The sequence below is a fragment of the Urocitellus parryii genome, chromosome 11, assembly GCF_045843805.1.
Source record: "Urocitellus parryii isolate mUroPar1 chromosome 11, mUroPar1.hap1, whole genome shotgun sequence".
Classification (NCBI taxonomy): Eukaryota; Metazoa; Chordata; class Mammalia; order Rodentia; family Sciuridae; genus Urocitellus; species Urocitellus parryii.
This window is the reverse complement of record NC_135541.1, coordinates 79527439-79547905: the sequence shown is the minus strand read 5'-3', so window position 1 is coordinate 79547905 and position 20467 is coordinate 79527439. Positions and strand designations below refer to the sequence as shown.

Below are 20467 nucleotides of genomic sequence, written 5' to 3'. Positions count from 1 at the left end.
ATCTTATTAACCCCATTTGAAATAACTGTTCTATCCTTTTGATACCCCTTCCCCTCCTTGCTTCTTCTAAGGTGGTGCCTGCAACTCAGAGCCGTCTCACTTGAACACCAATGAACTGGTCATTGTTCAGGGGTGAGCACCACCAGAAGTACATCCTGCTCATGGTTAAGCTACTCATGTCCGATAATGATAATTTCCCAATCATTTCTTCTTGGCTTCATCAGGGTCTAAATCCACCCCTGCCAATGCTTCTTGGCCTTCCTTGAATTCCTACTTTCACTGCAGACCCTTCTGAGTATCTGACCAGTTCTTTACCTGGTTCAAGGCCCAAGACATCCACTTCATAAACTTTGGCTGGAATCACTTCACCTCTGCTATGGTGGATCCATGAAATGTGCACTGGAGATGAAAATCAGATCCTGTCTGAAACTAACCTCCTTAATTTACCCTTTTAATTATGCTGATACCCCTCTTTTTGGACCTACCTACACACCCTAGCATAACACTTTACATCCAGAATTTAGAACAAAGAGCACACAGACACACACACACACACACACACACACACACACACACACAAGACCTCCATGTATCCAATAAACTGTCCTGACTGTGTGTTGATCACTGTTTTATACATTGAGGATACAGTAATGAATAAAAAAAGACAAAAAATTCTTGCCCTCATGGGGCAAGTTGAAAAGGCAAATAAGAAAGGTGTATCAACGCTGTTGAAATATTAACCTTAGGTCTGAGGGTGTAGCTCAGTGGCAGAGTACATGCCTGCATGCTCAATTCCTAGCACTGCAAAAGAAAAAGGAAAAAGAAAAAAAACTTCATATCATTATCTCAGGGTCTCTATAGTATACTATTATAAATTGTTTTATTAATGACTTTACTAGAATATCTATACTTTTGTTTATAGTTTAATGAATAATTTACTTAAACTATTTTGACATTTTGAATATTTTTACGTGTTTCTTTTTTCTCTCTAGTGAGAGTTTTTTATTATCTCTTGGAAAAAGACTTCCAGAACAAACACACTGCGCTTATTTCTTTTTTTCCCAATTTTAAAAAATCATGGTAAAAATATACATAACATAGAATTTACCAACTTAACCATTATTAGTTGCACATTTTTAATTTATATTTTTGTGCACCTATTTGTACTATCTCTCCAGAACTTTTCTTTTTCTTTAGTGGTGCTGGAGATCGAATCCAGTGCCTCATACATGCTAGAAAAATGCCCTATCACTGACTACATTTCCAGTCCCAGGAGTCTCTTTCATCTTAATTGAAACTTTATACTTATTAAAAAATAACTCCTCATTTCCACTCTTTCAAACTCCTGGTATGTTTATGTCTAGGATGGTGCTCACTTTGCTGCATTTGCCATTTTTTTCAAAAGGAACGCCCTTCTTCTCATTTGTGTTGGTTAGTTTGGTATTTTTGTTTGTTTGTTTTGTTTTGGTTTTTTTTGTAGTTGTAGATGGACAGAATGCTTTATTTTGTTAATTTTTATGTGGTGCTGAGGATCGAACCCAGTACCTCAGCATGCTAGGCAAGCGCTTTTCCACGGAGTTCCAGCTCCAGCCCTGGGTTGGTTAGTTTTTAAACTTTATTTTCACAGCTATGAATAAAATATTGCTTGAGATTGTTTTTATTGGTTCCTTTCCTAATCAAGGATGGTAAACAAGCAAATTTCTCAAGACCAAGCTTCTTGCAATGGAAGAATTTGTAAGAATGCATCAGATTTCCTGCCATAGCAGTACAACATGTCTTCCCTAACAAAGAGTGAGCTCCTTGTGAGGAGAAGGGATCTTTTCTCCTGAATCTCCAGTAGGCATAAGTTGGTCTGTGGTATAGCAATCACTTAACATCTTGGTAGTGAATCAAATAACAATAGTGTATGTCTTGCCTTATCCTTGCTTCTTTTCCCAAGAGAGAATACATCAAACTCAGTAACTTCCGTGGAGTTAATTTACTGTAAAGTATAAATATGAAAGTATTTGACTTCTGCAAATACTGCAAAGGTAAGCAGTTATGGCATAGGACTTGTGATTATTGAACTGAAACACTTAGTATTTTGTATTAAGAGAGGACTGTGCTGTTTTTTTACTATGTCATTATTGATTGCTTTATCTTTTCAAAACCTTATAGATTCATATATTATTCAATTCTCAATAGTTTAGTTAATAGACTGTCAGATGGTAGGTGGCCAAACTGCAATCTACAGCCAGAATTGGAAAATAAATTTACTTTGACTAAGCTATTTTTACAGAACAATATCAACATATAGTACATTGTGTGAAAATAAAATTAGACAATATATAATCTATGAATGATACTTGCTATATAGGTTTTAAGTTTGATGACCAGCACAACCAGAGTACTTGGAAGAAATATTTCACTGCCAATTGAGTAGACTCAGAGAAAAGGTCAATGGTATAACTGCAAAGGCCAATCTATTTTAATTGCCTGAGGTTTAAAAAAAGCCTCCTTCTCAATTTACTGAGACTGTGAGAGTCATTTTCCTGCTTACACAGTGGTAAAAGACTTGTACATCTGGAGTGCAACATAATAGAAAATTAGAAAAGCACCAGATGAAGTTAACCAGCACTTTGGAAAGTTTATTACATCAACATAACCTACATGTCCTATCTGTACAAATGATTGCTCATTTAGTCACATAGAAAAATATCAATAAGTTTTCATTTTTAAAAGTGTTTTACTACAGAGAATTTATGTGGAGATTCAAACACAATAGTTATATCTTCAAAATCTCTAAGACTGGGGCTCCAAGATGGTGGAGTATAGGAAGGAGGCACTTTCCACTTGCTTTGCTGTTTGGAATTGAAATCACAGAAATACTGCTTCATAACAAGATGTCTGAATAAAATTATTATATATCAATATTTGTGTGTCAGAGATTTGGAGAAGTCCATTCTTGTGTTGTGAACAGAGAATAGAAAGGAATACTCCCGAGCGGGGAGCAGCGGTGGTTCTGTGTCTCTGCAAGGAGGTGGAGGGCAACACAAAGGGAAACAGAAGCATAGCGGGCAAATTTGGCAAATAACCACCTGTAGAAGTTACTCTGAACTTGCACATGAATCTGGGGTTCAAAATGTGCTCCGTGTTTCTCAACTTGTAAGTGAAGAACTGAAGTGGAGATCTAGCTCTAAGAGTTTATGCTGAATCTTCTTCCTTCAAAACCAAAAGTCCTAAGCAAATACTTCCATAGTTTCTCAGCCCGTGCTTACTGCATGACCTAAAGTACACCTGGCAAATCACAGTAACGAAACCGTTATAGAGAATAATGAATCCAGAGGGATTCAAGACAGAGATACAGAGGAGAATGCAAGCCGTTCTCTCTTTGAGCTCTGTGGTGCAAATGACTATATGATAAGGAGTAGAGAAATTGAATAGGTGGGTGTGATTATATTCAGGGACAGAGACTTAGAAGTTCATATTTTGTAGCAGGGGGGCACAGGAAATCTGCTGTGCACCATCCACCCACAGTAGTGGGTTACCTCACCATATCAGTAGAACTCTGAGAAGACTCTAGAAACCCAGATGGCCCCAAGATAGGCATCTAGTCAGCCCTAGATTTAATTGCTCCAGAGTAGATACCCCAAACAAAAGTTCAAAGTTCCCTTTAGAGCTCAAATCAAGCAGTCAAAACTTCCCTAATAGATCTCTCCACTGTTTCCAACCAGTAATCTAAGATGTCTGCACAAAACCCCAACAGAAGATACTTTCAGTACCATTCCCCTGGTACTGGTGAGTAGAGAAGCTGAGAGCAATTTCAGACAGCTACACCTCTATGCCACTCCAACATGAAGAGTATTGAAAATCACAAAGGGAGGATGGGTTTAATAACATCCTGTCCTTGCTGTCTCTAAGGGGCATTTAGCACAAGAAGTAGGTGACAGAAGGACAGTTTGGGATAAGATGAAAATATTCACAACTTCAACCACCTCAATGAAAAAATCCTAGCATTTTTAGTTAAGAATTTTTCTTTTTCTTGTTTTATATATATGAGAAAGAATAGAGTTCATTAACAGTAAAAAAAAAAAAAAGCTGGTGTATAAAGGCAAAAGGAAAGTTGGGACATTCAAAAAAGTAAGAGGAAAAAAAGTGGAATAAAGGTAGTACATGAAGACCCTAGAGAGGGAGAAAGTGAAGAGGTTGAGAAAAGAAAACTAGATCTGGTTCTAGTTATATTTGATAAATGATTTAATAAAATTATAAATTATTTGATAAAAAATTTAATAAATCATTTAATAAAATGATCAAGAGGAAACCACATTATTATAATAGCAGCTCCCCAAGAGTGATTTAAAGCAGTAGTTTAGCACTAGAAAATTGAGTCAACAAAGCTATGGTTCTGGTTATATTTGCTGATTTGTTATACACATATGCACATACACACACACACACACACACACACACACTTCTGTTTCCCTCCTATTTTATCATTTCTTTTCCTTTTATTAGTATTTTACTGTTTGATTACATTTTTCTAAAAGGTAGTAATTGCTTTTTTGTATTTTTAGTGTTTTTGTTTGGTTTGGGGAGGTTGTTGTGGTTTTGCTCTATTTGTTCACTTGCTTTATTACACTTTTTCTCCTCACCTCTCCCTCTGATAGCAAAATATCCAGTTCTCTTTCCTCTACTTCTTCAGTTTCTCCCTCTTCAGGACCTTTATGTACTACCTTTATTCCACTTTCTCTCCTCTTAACTTTTGAATATCACAACTGTCCTTTTGCCTTTATACCCCAGCCTTTTTACTCTTAATGAACTATATTCTTCCATATATTTTTTTTCATTAACTTTTATTTTATTCATTTGTATATGATGCTGAGAATTGAACCCAATGCCTCATACATGCTAGGCAAGCACTCTACCACTGAGCTACAACCCCAGTCCCATGAACTATATTCTTAATATTCTTGTAATCCATGTAGTTTATCCTTTGGAGAATGGAATAAAATGATTCAGAGGAAGCCACATTATTATAATAGAAGCTCCCAAAGAGTGATATAAAACAGAACTTAAGCACCAGAAAATTGAGTTGACAAAGCTAAGAAGAATGAAGGACTCTTTCACTTGAAACAGGTGATCTAAGCTCTGGGCTAAGAAGCCTGGCTGATACCAGGGGTGTGGGGACCGAGACTAATTAAATGTAAACCAAATTTGATGATCCATGAGTCATCTCTTTAGAGACTATAAAGGACTGGAGGATAGACTGAAGCATTCCACTCTCCTCACCCCAGAACAGGGTCTGGGACTCCTAGAAGGAGGGGGCATCAGAGCTATCCAGCCAAGACGGGAATGAAACTCTGCATAGAGAATCCCATAAGAAGTTTGACCACTTTGGAGCAGAGTGGAGAATAAATGACCTGCAAAATAACTGAAACCCCAGAAAGAAAGTAATATACTTAAAAAACCTCCAGCAAGATGAATAAATGCATAAATGAATAAATAAACAAATTCCCAGAAAATGATGGAGGAGAAATAAATAGTCCTGATTCCTCCACAACCCATAATTGAAGCTGTGTGAGAAGAGCTGACCAGAAAGCAAATGTAGTTTAAGTGCAATTTTACTTTCTTTATCTAATTTCTCAACCAAGAAAAAAAAATCCCATTTACCACCAAATTAGTGAACCTCTGGATAACATTTTTAATATATTTTAAAAAATGATTTATTACTCTGAAGCATTGTTCTGAAGTTGCTGTAATCACTGGGGATTAGTATCACCTTTCAATGTGCTGTTAGAGACTGAATATACTATCAAGTTCAAATTGAGTGAAAATAGCAACACCAAGACATTTGTTCAATCCAGGACTCATAGTAAAGAAAAAGCAGCTCACTAAAAAAGCCCTTATATAAAAGTAGGAGGGTTAATTATCCCAGAAGGTAGGTAAAAATACTAATAATACAAAAAAAAAAACCCCAAGGGACAAGCCACACCAAATAACTCACAACACAATTGATGCCATTGACACCACAGTAGAGGAAATGCCAGAAAAAATAATTTAGAAAGTTGATAATTAAAATGTTCAGTGAACTAAAAGAAGATCTAAGAAACAAACAAAATAAAAATTCTGGAAATGACAGACTCAATAAATCAAATTAAAAATTCAATTGAAAGCATCACTTATAGATTAGATCACATAGAAGATAGATTTCTCGAGCCTTGAAGATAAATTATGTAGTCTTGCAAACAAAGTCAACAATAGCAAAAAGATAAGAGATCATGACTAGAATATATAAGAAATCTGGGATAATATGAAGAGACCTATAAACTAAATTAATGCATCTTTTCAGTGAAATTATGTTAGAAAATCTTAGGAATGACAATCTCAAAAATACCAGAGGCCTTTAGAACCCCAAATAGACAATACCAAAAGCAATCTTTACCAAGACACATTAAAGTTAAAATGTCTAATACACAGAACAAATATAGAATTTTAAAAGCTTCAAGGAAAAATGGCATGTCACCTTTAAAGATAAACCTGTCACCTTTAAAGAATTTCCACAGATATCTCAATCCAGACACTAAAAGCCAGGAAGATTTGCAATAATATATGTAAAGACCTGAAAGATAAGAAGTGCCAGCCAAGTTGCTATATCCATTAAAGCTATCCTTCAGAATTGAAGATGAAGTAAAAATCTTCCACAAAAAGCAGAAACTAAGATAATTCATAACCACTAAACCACTATAAAACATACTTTATGAAATATTTCACATAAAAGAAATAAAAAGTAAACATCAAAACCAGTGACTGATTGGATCTCACTAGAGCAATAATCAATTAAAGGAGAGTCTGAATTTTAGATTTAATAAAAGTGGCAAAGATAAAAAAAAATCATCTCTCTGTAATAACATTGAACGTAAATGGTCTCAATTCTCTAATCAAAAGACATAGATTGGGAGAGTGGATGAAAAAACAAGACCCAACCATTTATGTCTTTTACAAGAGACTCACCTTACATGCAAAGATATACACTAGCTGAAGGTAAAAGGATGGATAAAGATATACCATGCAAATTGAGACAGAAAGCAAGCAGACAAAGTAGACTTCAAGTCAAAATTAATTGGAAGAGACAAAAAAAAAGTCATTTCATACAGGTTAAGGGAATCATCCAACAAAAAGATATAATAATTGGAAATATTTATGCCTCAAATGTTAGTATATAAATCAAATCCTACTTTATATAAAGATTAAAATAGAGCCCGTTACAATAATATGCTGTAATTTTAACACACCTTCTCTCACCAAAATATAGGTCATCCAGACATAAACTAAGAAGACTCTTCAGAACTAAAAAGTACTATTTGACAAATGAACTTAACAAACATCTATTTCCATCAACAACTAAATTAACTTTCTTCTCAGATGCATGCAGAACCTTCTCTAAAATAGACCATGCTTTAGTACACAAAACAAGTCCTAGCAAATACAAAATGAATATAGAAAATTCCTTGGATTCTAGCAGAAAATAATGGAATTAAATTAGGAATCAAAAATAAGATAAAAACCAAGATAATATTTGACACGTGGAGATTCAATAATACACTTTTGAATGAGTAATAGATTATAGAAGAAATAAGGGGAGAAATGAAAAAAATTAAAACAAATGAGAACTGAGATACAATATATCAAAATCTCTGCAGTACAGAAAGACAGTTCTAAAAATAAAGTTTATAGCATAGACTGCTTGCAAGAAACAAAGAACCAGAAAGATCCCAAATAACTGATAGAAATGTTACCCCTCAAAGTCCTAGAATAGCAAAACAAACTAATTCCCTAATCAGTGGAAGACAGGAAATAATTAAGATCAGAGCTGAAATTATGAAATTGAGAAAAATACAAAGGATAAATGCTTTGGTTCTTTGAAAAGATAAACAAGATTGATAAGAACTTAGCCAAAATAATCAAAAGAAAGAGAAGTCCCAAATCAATAAAATTAGAGATCAGAAAGGAGATATTGCTGGACACAGTGGTACATACGTAATCCCTTAAAACAAAAACCCAACAAAGATACATCAAGGGGAAAAAAAGCAAACCTTAGTTTATATAAATACTAAATAGAGCCAATTTTACAGATGCAAAAAAACTCATTAAAATGTAAGGAAACTGCATTCAAAAACACATTAAAAAGATTGTACATCACAATCAAGTTGGTTTCATCCCAGGAATGCAAGGCTGTGTCAATAAATCAATAAATATAACTCACAACATAAAGTAGAATTAAGGATAAGAACCACATAATCATCTCAATAGATGCAGAAAGAGCCTTCAACAAAATCCAGTACCCATTCATGTTAAAAATCCTAAAGAAACTAGGGATTGAGGGAACTTACCTCAACATAATAAAGGCTATATATGGCAAACACCAAACCAAAATCACTGAATGGAAAAAAAACTGAAAGCATTCCTCTAAAATCAGGAACAAAACAAGGATGTGCACTCTCACCATTTCTTTTCAATACAGTTCTTAAAACTCTAGCCCGAGCAACAAGGCAAAGAAGGAAACTTAAGGGACACAAATAGGAAAAGAAGTCAACTAATCTCTGTTTACTGATCACAGAATCCTATATGTAGAAGACTCAAAAAACTCCACCAGAAGACTTCTAGAGCAAAAAAATTAATTTAGCAAAATTTCAGGATGCAAGATCAGCATACAAAAATCTATAGTTTTCCTATCCTCCAACAATGAATCTGCTAAGAAGGAAGTCAGGAAAACCATTCTGTTCATAATAACTTCAAACAAAATAAAACAAAAATTGGGAATAAATCTAACCAAGGAGGTGAAAGATCTCTACAATAAAAATTATAAAACACTGAAGAAAGAAATTGAAGACCTTAGAAGTTGGAAAGACCTCCCATGTTCTTAGATAGGCAAAATTAATATTGCCAAATGGTCATATTACCAAAAGCATTATATAAACCCAATGCAATCCCCATCAAGATACCAATGATACAGAAGTAGCAAAAAAAAAAGTGCTAAAATTCGTGTAAAAGAATAAACAACCCAGATTAGCCAAAAGAAAATGTTTAGCAAGAAGAATGAGGCATCAGATACCAGATCTCCAATTATACCACAGAGCTACAGTAACAAAAATGCCATGGTATTGGCATCAAATAGATGTGAAAATCAATGTCTTCTCCCCTAATTAGAAGCTCAGCCACAGGGACTCTGTGTTCTGGCATTCCACATGTCTTATGTCCATCTCTTCACTTGAGATACTGTGAGCATAGATCCCATGGAGATTTCTCAGTAACTCTGAGAAATACTTGGTGAAATAATATGATTTTTTTGTGTGCATGAATATTGTACAAAATATTGGAAACAAAACTTTTTATTTTTATGTTTCAAATTTTCTGCAGTTAAACAATTTATTCATGTGGTCACATTTACTATAAGTTATGTTATCGCTGGGTTTCCAAAATTCCTTGACACTGAATATCTTGTATATTTACTGGGAACTTCATGTAAGATAATCTAATTATCTCATATCTTATAATGATCTTATTGGCTTATAATACCAAACATAGGAAAATTCTAAATCATGAAGTACAGCTTTAATTTTCTTTCAAGGAACTAGTGAACAACGTGGTGGTGTGGTATCTTGCTAGCAATGCCTATGAGAGTGCTTGAACTTGTGCAAGTCAGTTGCATTTTATTCAACCACATTACTACAGATCAAGTTGTCCCTTTAGTCCCATTACTTCATCACGCCACCTGTAGAGAAGTTGCTATTTAAAGTAGTTTATTCATATCCTAAATTAAACTTCAATGTCAGTGATATCATTTGATACTTAAGCAGTCCTTTACAGATTTTTTAAGTATTGCAATATTTAGAATTCCCTTTAATCCTTGCCACAGTTTTGTGAAGAAAAGAGGAAAATGAAGTCATAGGTAAACACAGCAGCCTCTGTTTCCCCATGCCAACCATTCGCTTATCTTGTGAGGGCTGTGTGTTTGGATGGCTGAATATACATGTTGGAGAGTTTCTGTTCGGGTTCCCTGGATGCTCTCGGTACTTTGCTTTGCTTTGGTTAATCCAAAGACTAGCAACATCTGTATCACTTGGAAGCTTGTTAGAAATGCAGACTCTCAGGCCTAAAACTGGACCTGCTGAGTCAGAGTCTGCATTTCAACAAAATCTCCAGATTACTTGTGAACACATTTGAACTTGAGAAGCACTAATCATGCCTTTGTGTCCCAAGTTGTTGATTTCTTAAACTTCCATGTTTAGGGATCCTCTACTTCCTACATTGATGAGATCTATAGAGAATCACAGCCAATTCAGTCGGATGACTTTTTTTTTTTTTAATTCTAAGACCTATCACTAAGTGTGCCCTAAGCTATCCCTCTTTTATTTTGTCAAAGAAGAGAGACTTTTTTTTTCTTTTAAGTTCTCCTTATTTTCACCTCTTTCTTCTTAGTGCTTTTTGTTTTCTGGAAGTAGAGTATTTTCTGTAGCTTTCAGAGGCTGTGTCCACTCTCTGATCAACCTGAAGGTGCCTTTTCTCCTAGGACATCTCCCTCAATAGCACTCATGTGCTGAGGTCCTGTTTGCTGTCCAATTCTCAGCAAAGGTGAGTTGCCATTAATTTTAATATTAATAAAATTTTAATTTTAATTAAAAAATGCTTTAGGTAGATTTAGAGTAACTTTTAATTTTTTTATTTGTTCTTCCTAGTTGTATACAACTGTAGAATGTACTTTGATATATTATCTATACATGGAGTATAACTACACATTCTTGTGGTTGTACAGAATGTGTAGTTATACTAGTCATGCATTCATATATAAACATGTACATTTATATATATTCATTCTATTGTCTTTCCTATTCTCATCCCCCGTCCCTTCCTTTCATTCCCCTTTGTCTAATCCTGTGAACTTCTATTCTTCCCTACTCTTACTTATTGTGAGTTAGCATCTATATCAGGGAGAACATGAAGCCTTGAGTTTTTTGGGATTGGCTTATTTCACTTAGTATTATAGTCTCCAGTTCCATCCATTTACTGCAAATGCCATAATTTCACTTTTCTTTATGGCTGAGTAGTATTCCATTGTGTATATGTACCACATTTCCTTTTTACATTAACCTGTTGAAGGGCACTTAGGTTGGTTCTATAGCTCAGCTATTGTGAATTAAGCTGTTATAAACATTGATGTGGTTCCATCACTGTAGTATGCTGATTTTAAGTCCTTTGGGTATATGCTGAGAAGTGGGATAACTGGGTCAATTGGTGGTTCCATTCCAAGTTTTCTGAGGAATCTCCATACTGCTTTACATATTGGCTGCACCAATTTGCAGTCCCACCAACAATGTATGCATGTACCTTTTTCCCCATCCTCACCAACATTTATTGTTATTACATTCTTGATATTTGCCATTCTGACTAGAGTAACTTTTGAATGAAATACTCTACAGACTAAGAGTAGGTTGCAGCTTTCTCTGTCAAATTCAAATTTTTAAAAATTTATTTGTTCTTTTTGGTTATCCATGACAGTAGAATTTAATTTTATATGTTTATATAAGCATGTAATATATTTTATTCTAAATGAGGATCTCAGTCTTGTGGATATACATGATGTTGTCAAGCTCTACTTTTTATTTTATTTTATTTTTACAACATTATAGAAAACTTGAATCTCAGAAGTATATTTTATATATTTTTTATTTTCTTTCTTTTTGGGGGAGGGTGGATGGGTACTGGGGATTGAACTGGGGATTGAGGTGTTTTACCACTGAGCTACATCCTCAACCTTCCTTTTTTAATTATTTTTTTTTTAATTTTTAAGACAGGGTCTCTTAAAGTTGCATTAGGACCTCACTAAATTGCTGAGACTGGCTTCGAACTTGCAATCCTCCTGCCTCAGTCTCCCAGCCTCCCAAATCGCTGAGATTACAAGTGTGCACCACCACACCTGGCTATATTTTGTATCTTAGTCATAAATCTTATATTATTTTATTTTTAAAAAAAATAGTTTTTAGTTGTAGATGGACACAATGCTTTTATTTATTTTTCTATATGTGGTGTTAAGGATTGAACCCAGGACCTCACACATGCTAGGCAAGCACCCTACCACTGAGCCACAACCCCAGCCCTTATGTTATTTTTTTTAAAACAATTTTTTAAATTTGTTCTACTTAGTTAAAGAGTCTTAGGTTATTTTGATCCTACAACTCTGAACCAATTAAGGAAAAAAAATATTTGAGACAGAACTTTGATATGTTGCCCAGGCTGGTGGCAAACTCTGGGCTCCTGTTTGTCTCCCAAATGCTGGAATTATAAGCACATACAGGCATGGGGAAAAAATATTGGACATGTTCTCTTCTCTGTTTTATAGTTTTGTTTTCCATCTTTGTTATAAAAGGGAAAACCTCATGGAACATGCTGCCATGTACAAACTCAGGTATTTATGTACATACTGTTTTTGCTTATGTCTCTAAGTCATATTTAGAAATACTCACTGTAAGATAAGCTTAAAGCATTTTGGTTTTTAAGTGTCAACAACATTATGGTTTGTTTCTAAGAGCCCTCTTCATTTTGAAACCATATCCTCTGTTTCTTCATTTTCTCTAAAAACCACACAGATGATGAAATAAAGAGAAGTCTGCTAGGAGATGCTTATAATGAGCTAGTCTAAATGCTATTTATTGAATGATAAATACAAAGCAGTGGCATTGTCTGCAAGTAACTCTGTCAGCTAATTCTTGTCTACCGGAACTGATGGGCCATGTGGGAACAGGAATCATTCTCCAACCAGTGGGAGGAGCCCCAGCTGAACTGTTATAGTTTGGATCTGGAATGTCTACCAAAGTCTATTGTTCAGAGGTGGGGCTTTTTTGGAAATGATTGGATCATGGGGGTTCTGGCCTCAATAGTTGATTAATCCATCAATTCAATGACTCCTGGGAGGTAGGACCTAGTTGGAGGGAGCAGGTCACTGGAATCATGCCCTGCAAGGATATATCTTCTCCCTAGCCCCTTCCTCTAATTATTCCTCTCTCATGTGGAACTACAATTTTCTATGGTTCCCACTATCTTCAGGTGCTAAACATCTAGCTTTCAGTCACCTTCTCTAGCTAGCACAAAATTTCAACCTAATGTTAATGTTCAAGTTGTCTGAATATCTCTTCTGATGATGTTGCTATCATGCTTATCCACCAACACTATATGTTTGTGGGGTTCTTTCCTTGAATACTAGACTGAGTGTCCGTCGGATGGTCCTGGCCTCTACATATCTTTTTATGAGTAAAAAGAATCAAAGGACTTGTTATATTTGTTGTTGCTGATACATTAAAAGTTACCTATTTCTTAAGCCTTACAATGTACTATTGTGAAACTTATCCAGAGCATTGGTGAACCTCAGATGACCACCATAGAGACTCATCTTGCACAACACACCTATTGATGATAATCAAAACTTTGTGTACCTGGAGAACCCTGTCATTAATTAGCTTTGAGACATTTCATATAAGTGCTCTATCTCAGTGTGTATTACTTGTAACTTGGTTTGACATTCATATTCTGTGTTGGATAAAATATCCTCCATGTATGTCTGTTAACTTGTGCATTTTCCTCCCAATCCATCTATTACTCTATTCACATCACTTCTTGTCTGGCTAAAATTCCATGATATATTTTTCTTTTCTTTTTATTATTTGGTACCAAGGACCAAACCCAGGAGTGATTAACCACTGAGCCACAGCCCTGGTCCTTTTTTTAATTTTGAGACAAGATCTTGCTAAATTGCTGAGGGTCTCGCTAAGTTGCTGAAGCTGGCCTTGAACTTGTGATCCTCCTGCCTTAGCCTCCTGAGTCACTAGGATTATAGACATGTGCTGCTGTGTCCAGCCTGTCTGATGTATTTTTCAAAAATGCTTTTGCCAGGACCCTAAACTCCCTTCCAATTCTGTCCATTTTATGTGGCATCTTCTAAGGACTGCAACTGTAAATAATAAACTGTGCCATGAGCAAACAAGCACTTCTGGAAAGAGAGCCTCCATGGGGCATATCGATTTCACAAAACAATACTTAAAACAATAGATCTCAATAGCATGTAGGAATCCTGTAATGATTTTCAGTCAATAATATTTATTTCAAGCCTCCTCAAATTTTCCTCTTGTTCCCTGTGATTCTCAGAAGATGGTCTTGACTGTTCCAGAGGAAAGTGGAAGCCATTAAATGGGAACTCAATCACCAGTCCTGTTTGCACAAAAAGATGGGGACAAACACAAACTTCACAAATCAGCTCAGTGCTTTATTCAGGAACAAAGTTTCACACAGGAGAAGGGGGTGCAGAGAAGAAAGGAGGCATGGTGGGACCCACTTTCCTGGTGGAAAATGAGCCCCCTACCAAAGAAAGGGCTTGGGCTTATATAGGTTATTCTGAGAGGTAGTCTAGTGAACATATCAATTTTCTTTAGGCACCCAGGAATTTCGAGTTTGTTCTATCAATCAGTGAAGGGGTCAGTTTTAGTGCTTAGGAATTTGGGGTCTGTTTTACGCAGTGAAATGGAAGGGAGTCTAGGGTCAGTGATCAGTTTCTGGGATTTATCTTATTGGACCTGATGGAGGGCCTGGGGTCAGTGGTTGGTATCTGGAAAGGATTTGTTTACAGAAGGATTAATGCTTTGGCCTCTTCCCAGAGACTACCTTTCCAGGTTTGATGGACACTTCTTCCCCAGGGTTTGTTTTATCATTGAAAAAGAATGTATTGGGAAAGGATCAATGCTCTCAATGTTTGGCTTTCCTTCTCACTCCCCCTTTCCCCAGGACTCACTACTTTTGGGGTTTGTCATTTTCCATATCTAATAAGTCCCATTTCCAAAACACAGCCTTAACTGCATCTCTATCCACTGTTCTATTTTCCTTCTTTTACCCTAGAGGTGTAACTATTTCTCTTAAGGCCAAATATTCCTCTCTTATGTTTTCTGCTTCCGCCTTCTCAGCAATCTTAAATTATAGATGGTCTTTTCTCTAATCTGAATGCTCAAACTCTTTTTCAATTAGAGCTTTTAAAAACAGGCTCAAATTTTCCACAATTAAGACAAAGAACTGGAAAGAGAAAGAAAATTCTCATTTGAGTCCCTCATTCCTTTCTAGCTACTGTCGTCCTACTTCTTCCTCTTTTCAGAGAAAAAAAATTCAAAGGTATGTCTATATATCTACTGTTTCTATTTCTCCCCCTAGTCATTTCTTTTTTTAAAAAAAATGATTTAAAATTTTTATTTTTTGACTCCTGATCCAACATGGTGGCAGGCATGGAGAGATCAAGTCTCTGACCTCTTCAGCTGCGCGGGCATAGGGAGTCATAAACCATCTAAAAGCTGTTTGCTCTGGATCACTAGGCAATACTGAGCTGACATGGATCGGGGGCAAACAGTCTGGGCCTCTCAGAACACACACAGAGCCCGGATCGGCTGAATTCAAGCTACAGTTCGCCTGCGTCTCGCAAACAAACCGAAGTGACTCAGCACTAAATGAACCCACTGAAACAACTGGTCGGCCCTTCTGAACCTGCGGAGGTTAATACCAACCGAGCCTTCATAGGTAGTGGCCACAGAATTGAGACGGGGCTTGGGAGAGCCAGTCAGGACCCACCCATTGCATTGGTCACCCGGAAAAGGGAATGAACTGTCGCCATTTGCATGGGATACCACCATGGCAGAGAACTGATGTCACCAGAATGCGGTGGAGGAGATAATTTCATTGAAACCGGTGGCGACAGGTGTGTAACCCCCTAGCCCTCCCTCTCCACACAGCGGGGAAACCTTAAGGGCCCCTCCCAGCTCTCCCGTGCGCGCGATAGCCAGTCCGAGGGAATCAGGAGTGGTGCGGGACCCGCGGCGCAAAATCCCCGGCTACCACTCCCACCAGTGCTGACAACTGAGGTGTCTTGCACCAGCTACCGGGGGCATGGCTACTGGAGGGCAAGCAAAATTCGCTGGGGGTTCTCAGCCCCAAGCTCCACAAACTTAGGGTCTGAGGGAATGGCAAACAGGGAGAGTGTGCCCAGTCGTTCAAGAAAATAGGGCTCCTGGGAGCAACAGACCTGGCGTGTAGCCAGTATTGTGGTGAGTGTCACTGGTGAGTGGGGCCTGGCTTGAGGAAAAGTGGGGAAGTGACTAGACACAATAAAAGGCCCTAGGCACTCAGGATTGGAGACCCACCCAGTCTGGGAGGAGGAGCTACTGCACAGTGATTGGTTCCCGCATATTGAGAGGAGAAGCTTGGCCAGGTGGCCACAGCTAAACCTACTGGAAGAGAAGTTAATCAAACTCTAAGACTGCATTTATTTATTATATTTTTAATTATTATTTGGGATTTTTCATTTTCATATTTTATTTTTTAAAATTTTTAAAATATTTTTTAATTATTTTTTTAATTTTAATTTTGATTTTTTTGATTTTCTAAATTTTTTTTCGTTTTTTATTTTCTATTTTTTTCTTTTGTCTTTTCATTTCTTTTCAATTTCATTATTCCCCCTTCCTTGAATTCTACCTGCTTACTCTCATTCTCCTTAGTCACTTCTTCCCTTCCCTTCTAATACCTTTCCTCCCAAGCATCAAATAAATTTATAGGAGTAAACAGTAACTCAGCAGTCAAACAGAACAAGAAGTAACATGAGCAGCATGAAAAAGCAAGGAAGAAAAGGAGTACAAACAATGCAGGACAGCCTAATTATTCAGGAGGACCTAGAGGCATCAGAAAAATGGTCAAATAAAGAACTCAAGGAATACCATTCCATAATGGAACCTTAAACAGGATATGAGATAGCAAATTCAAACAGTGAAAGAACACATTGAAAATGAATTACATGAACAGATAAAAGAAGCAAATAAGCATCTTTATCAGGAGATAGAGATTATAAAAAAACAAACAATAATTCTAGAAATGAAGGAAACTATAAACCAAATTAAAAACTCAAATGAGAGTATCACTAACAGAATGGAGCAAGTAGAAGCCAGAACGTCAGATAATGAAGACAAAATATATATCTTGAAAAGAGTCTAGCCAACTCAGAAAGGCTGGTAAAAAATCATGAGAAAAACATCCAAGAGATATGGGATAACATAAAAAAAACAAACTTAAGAGTCATCGGGATAGAGGAAGGTATAGAGGTTCAAATGAAGGGAATAAGCAACCTGCTGAATGAAATAATTATAGAAAACTTTCCAGAAATAAAAAAGGAAATGGATATACAAATTGTAGATGCATACAGGACACCGAGCATACAAAATCACAGTAGACCAACGCCAAGACACATTGTTATGAAGATATCCAATATACAGAACACAGAGAAAGTATTAAAAGCTGCAAGATAAAGGAGGTAGATTACATTCAGGGGTAAACCAATAAGGTTAACAACAGATTTTTTATCACAGACGCAATGTATTTCAAACACTGAAAGACAATGGATGCCAACCAAGAATTTTGTATCCAGCAAAATTAAGCTTCGCGTATGACAACAAAATAAAAATCTCTCATGATAAACAAAAGTTAAAAGAATTTGCAGCCAGAAAACCAGCTTTGCAAAGCATCTTGAGCAAAACACTACACGAGGAAGAAATGAAAAACAATAACCAAAACCAACATTGGGAAGTACCTCAGTAAAATCAGAGGGCAGGGGGGAAGCTAATCATGGAAAAACAAACTAAATTAAAAAAAAAAAAGATAAATAATCAAACATGGCTGGAAGTACAAGCCATATATCAATAGTAACTCTAAACATTAATGGCTTAAACTCTCCAATAAAGCGACATAGGCTGGTAACATGGATTAAAAAGAAAAATCCAACAATATGCTGCCTCCAGGAGACACATATGATTGGAAAAGACATACACAGGCTGAAGGTGAAAGGTTGGGAAAAAATAAACCATGCACACGGTCCTTGTAAGCAAGCAGGGGTGGCCATCCTCATATCGAATAAAATCGACTTCAAGACTAAGTTAATCAAAAGGGATAAGGAAGGACATTATATACTGTTAAAAGGAACCATTCACCAACAAGACATAACAATTATCAATATTTATGCACCAAATAATGGTGATGCGATGTTCATAAAACAAACTCTCCTCAAGTTGAAGAATCAATTAGACCACAACACAATAATTACGGGTGACTTCAGCACACCTCCCTCACCATTGGACAGATCCTCCAAACAAAAGTTGAATAAAGAAACTATAGAACTCAATATAACAATCAATAAGTTAGATTTAACTAACATATATAGAATATATCAACCATCATCAAGTGGATATAATTTTTTCTCAGCAGCACATGGATCCTTCTAAAAATAGACCATATAATATGCCATAGGGCAACCCTCAGTAAATATAAAGGTGTGGAGATAATACCATGCATTTTATGTGATCATAATGGAAAGAAACTGGAAATCAATGATAAAAGAAGGAAGGAAAAATCCTACATCACATTGAAAATGAACAATATGTTACTGAATGATCAATGGGTTACAGAAGACATAAAGGAGGAAATCAAAAAATTCTTAGAGATAAATGAAAATACAGACACAACATATTGGAATCTATGGGACACAATGAAAGCAGTTTTAAGAGGGAAATTCATTGCCTGGAGGTCATTCCTCAAAAAAAAAGAAAAAAACAACACATAAATGAGCTCACACTTCATCTCAAAGCCCTAGAAAAGGAAGAGCAAAACAACAGCAAATGTAGCAGAAGGCAAAAATAATTAAAATCAGAGCAGAAATCAACGAAATTGAAACAAAAGAAACTATTGAAAAAGTTGACAAAACTAAAAGTTGGTTCTTCGAAAAAATAAATAAGATCGACAGACCCTTAGCCATGCTAACAAAGAGAAGAAGAGAGAGAACTCAAATTACTAACATATGGGATGAAAAAGGCAATATCACAACAGATAATACAGAAATACAGAAGATAATTCGGGATTATTTTGAAAACCTATATTCCAATAAAATAGAAGATAGTGAAGACATCGATAAATTTCTTAAGTCTTATGATTTGCCCAGACTGAGTCAGGAGGATACACACAATTTGAACAGACCAATATCAATGGATGAAATTGAAGAAGCCATCAAAAGACTACCAACCAAGAAAAGCCCAGGACTGGATGGGTATACAGCGGAGTTTTACAAAACCTTTAAAGAAGAATTAATACCAATACTTTTCAAGTTATTTCAGGAAATAGAAAAAGAGGTAGCTCTTCCAAATTCATTCTATGAGGCCAACATCACCCTGCTTCCGAAACCAGACAAAGACACCTCAAAGAAAGAAAACTACAGACCAATATCTCTAATGAACCTAGATGCAGAAATCCTCAATAAAATTCTGGCGAATCGGATACAAAAACACATCAAAAAAATTGTGCACCATGATCAAGTAGGATTCATCCCTGGGATGCAAGGATGGTTCAATATATGGAAATCAATAAATGTTATTCACCACATCAATAGACTTAAAGATAAGAACCATATGATCATCTTGATAGACGCAGAAAAAGCATTCGACAAAGTACAGCATCCCTTTGTTCAAAATATTAGAAAAACTAGGGATAACAGGAACATACCTCAATATTGTAAGAACTATCTATGCTAAGCCTCAGGCTAGTATCATTTTGAATGGAGAAAAATTGAAGGCATTCCCTCTAAAATCTGGAACAAGACAGGGATGCCCTCTATCACCACTTCTATTCAATATAGTTCTCGAAACACTGGTCAGAGCAATTAGACAGACGAAAGAAATTAAAGGCATAAAAATAGGAAAAGAAGAACTTAAATTATCACTATTTGCAGATGACATGATTCTATACCTAGAAGACCCAAAAGGGTCTACAAAGAAACTACTAGAGTTAATAAATGAATTCAGCAAAATGGCAGGATATAAAATCAACACGCATAAATCAAAGGCATTTCTGTATATCAGCAACAAAACTTCTGAAACGGAAATGAGGAAAAACACCCCATTCACAATATCCTTAAAAAAAAAATACTTGGGAACCAACCTAACAAAAGAGGTGAAAGATTTATACAATAAACACTACAGAATGCTAAAGAGAGAAAGAGAAGAAGACCTTAGAAGATGGAAAAATATACCCTGTTCATGGATAGGCAGAACGAAGGCAATATTACCAAAAGTTCTCTATAGGTTTAATGCAATGCCAATAGAAATCCCAAAGGTATTTCTTGTAGAAATAAATAAAGCAATCATGAAATTCATATGGAAAAATAAAAGACCCAGAATAGCAAAAGCAGCTCTAAGCAGGAAGTGTGAATCAGGCAGCATAGTGATACCAGATTTCATACTATACTACAGAGCAATAGTAACAAAAGCAGCATAGTACTGGTACCAAAACAGGTGGGTGGACCAATGGTACAGAACAGAGGACACAGAGACTAATCCACAAAATTACAACTATCTTATATTTGATAAAGGGG

At 36.0% G+C, this 20467-nt stretch overlaps 1 long non-coding RNA gene across 2 annotated transcripts in view; it reads left to right on the top strand.

The window, feature by feature from the left end:
* The window catches only part of LOC113191616 (uncharacterized), a 34838-nt gene that overhangs the window by 6198 nt on the left and 8173 nt on the right, over positions 1–20467 (top strand). The window contains exon 3 of one of the 2 annotated variants that reach the window (XR_003301914.2): positions 72–694. The exons of the other annotated variant lie outside the window; for it this stretch is intronic. This is a non-coding gene — a long non-coding RNA (uncharacterized LOC113191616). Of the gene's footprint in view, positions 1–71; positions 695–20467 lie in introns of those variants that run through there. 2 annotated transcript variants of the gene reach the window in all.